The 6,123-nt window shown below is 34.1% G+C and overlaps 1 long non-coding RNA gene across 1 annotated transcript; it reads right to left on the bottom strand.

The window, feature by feature from the left end:
• Positions 1-913: 913 nt before the first annotated feature.
• On the bottom strand, positions 914-5,919 carry LOC142174826 (uncharacterized). The gene is made up of 2 exons (XR_012703901.1): positions 5,378-5,919; positions 914-2,730 (listed from the first exon to the last, which is right to left on the bottom strand). It is a non-coding gene; the product is annotated as an uncharacterized LOC142174826 (long non-coding RNA).
• Between the last annotated feature and the right edge of the window lie 204 nt (positions 5,920-6,123).

Here is a 6,123-nt window from a genome sequence, read left to right on the forward strand (position 1 = left end):
TCGGGGTAGCTTACATAAGAGCTATGACTGTCATCTTTCATGACATGATGCACCAAGAAATCGAGGTGTATGTGGACGATGTAATCATTAAATCAAGAACACAGGACGACCATGTTCGGGATTTGAGAAACTTCTTTGAGCATCTACGTAAGTATGACTTGAAGTTAAATCCAGCTAAATGTGCATTTGGAGTTTCATCTGGGAAACTTTTGGGGTTTATAGTCAGTTGGAGGGGCATCGAGATAGATTCAACAAAGATAAAGACTATTCGGGATTTGCCTCCTCTGAGAACCAAGAAAGAGGTTATGAGTCTGTTAGGAAGGTTGAATTATATTAGTCGGTTCATTGCTCAATTGACTTCCACGTGCACTACTGAAAAATTGGTCTACGGTAACGGCTGAAAAACCGTTCCCACAGACTGCCAAACCGTTGCCATAAGGATATTGGAACGACTTAAAGCTTGTCACATCAGCCGGCGTACCCATAGGTCTACTGGAATGGTTCTTGCAACGGTTTGCATCACCGTGACAATAGATACATCTATCGCAATGGTTTTCCCTTTCTCTATTGGAACAGTTATTTTTTTCAATTGTAATGGTTTTAAACCGTTACTATATTATTTATACAACGGTTCTTAACCGTTACCATATTATTTAAAGCAACACTTATGTAAGCTATTTCTACGGTTATGTTGGATATAACAACGATTTCTTTAGGCTATTGTAACAATTATATTTGTATTTCGAACAGTTTATGGGACCTATTGCAACGGTTTATATTGTCTATTGGAACGCTATTTGTGTCCTATTGCAACGGTTCTGGTGGGCTATTGCATCAATTAAGTTGAAACCAAAATATAGCACCTGTTATATATAAATATTTATACATATAATAAATTATAATAACACTAAAATTTAAATACATCATAAAATGAAACTATTAATAATACATAATTATCCATCAAGCAAATAATATCCATAAAGCAAATGTTCAACCCCATGAGTGCATAAGTTTAGTACATTTCAAGAGAGTAAATAAGTTTCAAAAATGTTGGTAACAAAAGATTCCTAGAACATTCATCTATAACAATTCAAAATTCATCTCAAGTAAGGTCTAGTTCTTCATCGTCTATTTCTTGAACTACTCCACCTACAAAAGAGGATAAATAAAGTTATTACCCTTCAAGAAAATCCGGTCTAAGAATACTCAAGAATTTAACTGTTTTCGTTCTTCTTTTATTAATTCAACTTATTCATCTCAACAAACTATACACAACATTATAACAATCTGATATTATTAACAAGGACCAAGACTTTCAAACTATCAAGCTATGATGGCAAAGTTAAGAATAATGCATAAGAAGAATCACAAACATAATTACAAAACCAGCATGAAACATCAACTATCTTAAGCATCTCTGTCAACAAAACCACACACGTAACGGTAGCACAGACCATTAAATTACCTAGTCACTTACGGTAACAAGTTGCACTTGAGACACCAGTTGTCCCAGAAATTACAAGTTTCCAACCATTAAGCCACCATTCTTACATCCCAAGTTCTGTGTGCTTCTATACGTTTCAAGTGCTTACTTTGATAAAAATCTGTAAGTTTGGTTAAGTAAGTAGGTTTTTCTGGTGCTTAACCCCAATGCTGAATCATGGAATGATGTATATCTTGAACTAAAACCTTCTACAATATCTTGTCTAATAAGTTGAAATTTTCAACCAGCTGCATATCACAATGTACAGTTGAAGTGTAAAAGAGTATATTTTCTTACATTTAATCAGTAAGGAACATGCCTAGCTGCTCAGAGAACATGAACATGTTTCTGTTTATTATTCAGTTTCTCTGCATAGCCCTTTGAAATTATATCCAGCTTTCTGCTAGTCTGCATATTAATTTCTTATCGATAATGTTGAAACAAGGGATGAGAAAGGGAGAGTCAGAAATTTTATGTGGAAAGTGCCACTCACTGCACCGCCTATATGTTCTTTTTCGCAAAAATAATCTCATAGAATTGAACCTTCTTAACTTGCATAACGGTCAACAAAATACAAGCGTTATACTACATCTCGGGTTGAAAATTGAAACAGTTGTACATAATGGTGAGTTGGTGGCTTTATCAATTTACTAATGCCTTAGATGGTTGACAAGCAATGAGCTAAACTAAACTGAGCAAATTTTATATCATGGTTTTTGCAGCAAACAATAAGCAGCAAAGCATAAAAGAATGTCATCACACAAAGCAAACACATTAGTTGCTGGTATATTGTCACGACCCAAACCCCGATCCGGTCGTGATGACGGCTCTCGTGAAGACAAGGTAGTCTAAATTCAGACACACTTAAAAGAATGTCATCACACAAAGATAGAAACCCCACCCAACCTAACCCCAAATTCCAAGTTGTGTTAAGGTCATGGTAAGCAAATACAAAGGGAAAGCTAGCAAAGCAGTTATGAGGCTATCATTGAATTGCAGTAATTTATCAGTTTGATTATACAAACAACCACCTCACCCCACCCCCCACCCACCCCAAAAACCCTCTTTCAGGAAAAGCCAACTTTCTCTTTATCCAGTATACCTTTTTTTCCTCGTAAGATTTTGCATATGGTAGAAATTTCCTATTAATAAGTGAATAAACAAAGTGATATACTTATCTCAAGGGACTCTGAGTTGTAAAAGAAATGTCAAGTTCACGCACAAAATGCTCCACCTAGCAGGGGCACCTACACCAGAGAGTTGCACTCATAAGTCATAAGCAGCTAAGAGCCAACAAGAGGGAAAAGACAATAAATGATTGGAAAAAAAACACTAAAATGAAATTTACGATTCTAAGAAGTTAGTAATGTGACTGTAGTGAGGTAATAAATTGTTTGGTTGTTGATAAAGGATGATAAATTGTTTGATCATTAATAAAGGGCCATGAAATGTTTAATTCTTCCTATTTCTTTAACACTAGTAGCTATAAATCAAGTATACAATATGAAAGAGGTATATAACTTAGGTGTGATATTGAGAAGCTATGTTTCTAGTTTAAATTTGGTCACAATTTTATATTTGATCTCTTAGAGGAACTCTAGCAGTTGCATTTTGTCCCATGGGTATATAATGTTTAATGGGCAAGGAATTGTTTGATTAGTAGTAAAGGGCCATAAATGTTTAACCTTCTTATTCTTTTAACTTTGGTAGCTAAACATCTAGTAAAACTTTGGTAACTAAACATCTAGTAAAAAATGTTGAAGTGGAATCTAAGAGTGATATTAAGAAGCTATGTTTTCTGGTTTACATTGGTTGCAGTTTTATACTCGATCTCTCTCTAGCAGTGGTCGTTTTACATTGGTGAGTGGAACAAATAACAAATAATTACACAGTAAACCTAACTTGCTCCAGCAACCACTAATCTTGCCCATTTAATTTTTTTCAAACACAACGTTTGCAATCCATTCAAAGAAAAATTGTGGTCAATTAAAGCTCTCAGTGTCTTGACCAAGGACGGAAAAATGAGATTCAGAAAATTAATACTCAAAACTCATCTAATGAGATTCAGAAAATAAGCACACTCTAGCGTCAAAATTAATTAATAAGAAGTTTAAAAGTTAACTTCTTAAAAATTAGTGGATTGTGATAGATTGAAATAGGATTTGTGTAAGTACCTTCTCAATTTCTATCAACCAAACAGTTCTAGCTCTGTAGTATATGAAAAACGATTTTTCATTGTCTGGAGTCTTGCTTATTTTTTTATTGTTTCTCTAATGTCCTTTTCATTTTGGTTGTACAGTGAAATATGGTTGCTTTTGGAAAGAAGTTGAAGGAAAGACAGATCCAAGAATGGTAAGGGTATGCTAATATTCCATTATAGACCTAGTTGTTGTATACTTTCTTTCATTTAAACTTGCTGGAAACTAGACCATGCATTTTCTTTTGGTGGTTAATGTTTGACTACGGAGGATAATTTTCATGAAAGCATGTCAACTGCTTTTCAACCTTACTATATTTGAGAGTATCATTTCCACTTTTTCAGTGCTTATACAGCTTAAACGAGTGACATCTAGAGAAACTGTAATATCTATTGTATTATAGTTGAGCAGAAACTCTGTTAAGAGGAAAAAAAATAACAGTTAAACCATTGGCATCAAACATAAATAAATCTAGCACTCAGTTAACAGTACTTCTAAAATATTAAGTTTGTTGTCATGGAAAGACTCTAAGAAAAAATAAAAAGACTAACTTTTATGATTACTTATTGCAAAACAATCAGCATCTACAGAAATTTGAGTTACACAGTCATATCTAGTTGTGAAAACATAATACACCAAAATATGGTGCCCAAATCACTGGTTTCAAAAGCACTAACTTGATAGCACCTCTACTTAATACACAAGTCCAGTTGTTGCAATATTATACAATAAAATTCAACTAGGTAAATATGCAAAAAAGAGAAAAATAATTAAGAGACAACTGTAAAAGTACCCCAGACGACTCTTCTAACCGAATTAAAACTCTATCAGCTTGAGGCACAACCTAAATTCAAAACAAACAAAATAAGTATGCAAGCTACCATTTCTTAATATTCCTACTTCAGATGTAACACATAACAAAATTATTCACATTGACTTAAATAAGCATAAAAGCAGTCACCTTTGTGGGTTCCCATTTCTTGGAAATTGCATTAAGAAAAACTCACATGAAGTACTTTCTTCCACGGTACTGGTTTATAGTTCGAAAACTTAATAATTAATGATTTTTGAAGGAAGCCCCTATAGTTATTAATAATAGAGTAAAAAAGTTACGACTCTTTCAAGTATGCAGTTACTCTGGTGTAGCTTAATATATTATCTCAGACAACAACAAGGCATACAACATACATCTTAGTTGAGAATATTCAGTTCTCCAATCGGAAACTGCGAAAACATGATAAAACACAAAGTAGTCATTTTTCCAACCCTCTTACATGACAGAGTTATGTTTAAAAATGACTCTTCATCGACATATCATTTCTTCTGTGCTGGTTGCGAATATTGTAAAAATGAGATAGAGAAATTTGTTAGGAGTTCAATTAGCCTATTATTAAACTCATAGAAGATGGATTTTCAGCTAAACTATTTTCTCAGCAGATCAAAACTAAACATATAGGCCACTTTAGAGAAGCCATTCTCTATGTACCACAGAATTGAAAGCATTAGTTAAAAGTGTGACAGCAAGCCATATCTAGGAATCCAAACTATGGAAGTTTCAATGCTATTAAACACAGAACCCAAAAGACTACAGCATGAATTAAGAACCTTTTTGCCAAGAACTAAAAAAAATACAGTAAAAATGTATATCAATGGTAACAAAAATAGTAAAAATGACCAAAAGAATTAAGAAAATTACCAGGCTATGGTGATTTTGGGCTTCTCTGGTTCGAGCACAAATCTGATTTTAGAATTTGTGGATTTGGGGAAGGCTAGCAACTGTCCTTGAAGAAGTACCAGAGAAGTGCCGGAACTGTTTAGAATTTGGGGATTTGGGGTTTTGAGATTTGATGATTATGGTGGTCTAATGAAGAGGTATTTGATGAAACTTGGCCATTAATTTGATGAGGAGCAAGGCTAGAATTTCTATACCGTTGTTTGTGAATCTTAGGCTTGATACAATCATTGGTCCTTTCCCGCAAGTTCTGGAAAATGGAGAGAAACCAGTATATAAACAAGTTCTGTTTTCCGACTATCGGGATTATTTTTGCTAAAAAAAGAGATTAGAGAGGGGAGTTTGGGTGTATCAACAATGGGAGCTGAGTTAGGATGTATCGATTATGGGGGATATAGTACTAGAGATACACTGGAGGTGGAGGGGTTTATTGTATTTACGTTATTAAAATTAATTAAAAAATATAAAATGACCGATCACTTAATTAGTTTGGCGGGCCAGCAAATTTTCGGTGAAAAAATGAGAGGGAATGACTAACAGTTCCCATAACTTCCCCCACAATCGTTCCCATATACATGTCTATTGTGACGGTTTACAAATCCGTTGCAAAACAAATCTCTATGGCAATGGTTTTGTTACAATTGCAACGGTTTGATGTTTAAAGCTTGTTGATACCACCCAATTCTATTGTAACGGTTTCAACCGTTACT

Source organism: Nicotiana tabacum, chromosome 20, assembly GCF_000715075.1.
Source record: "Nicotiana tabacum cultivar K326 chromosome 20, ASM71507v2, whole genome shotgun sequence".
NCBI classification, from domain to species: Eukaryota; Viridiplantae; Streptophyta; class Magnoliopsida; order Solanales; family Solanaceae; genus Nicotiana; species Nicotiana tabacum.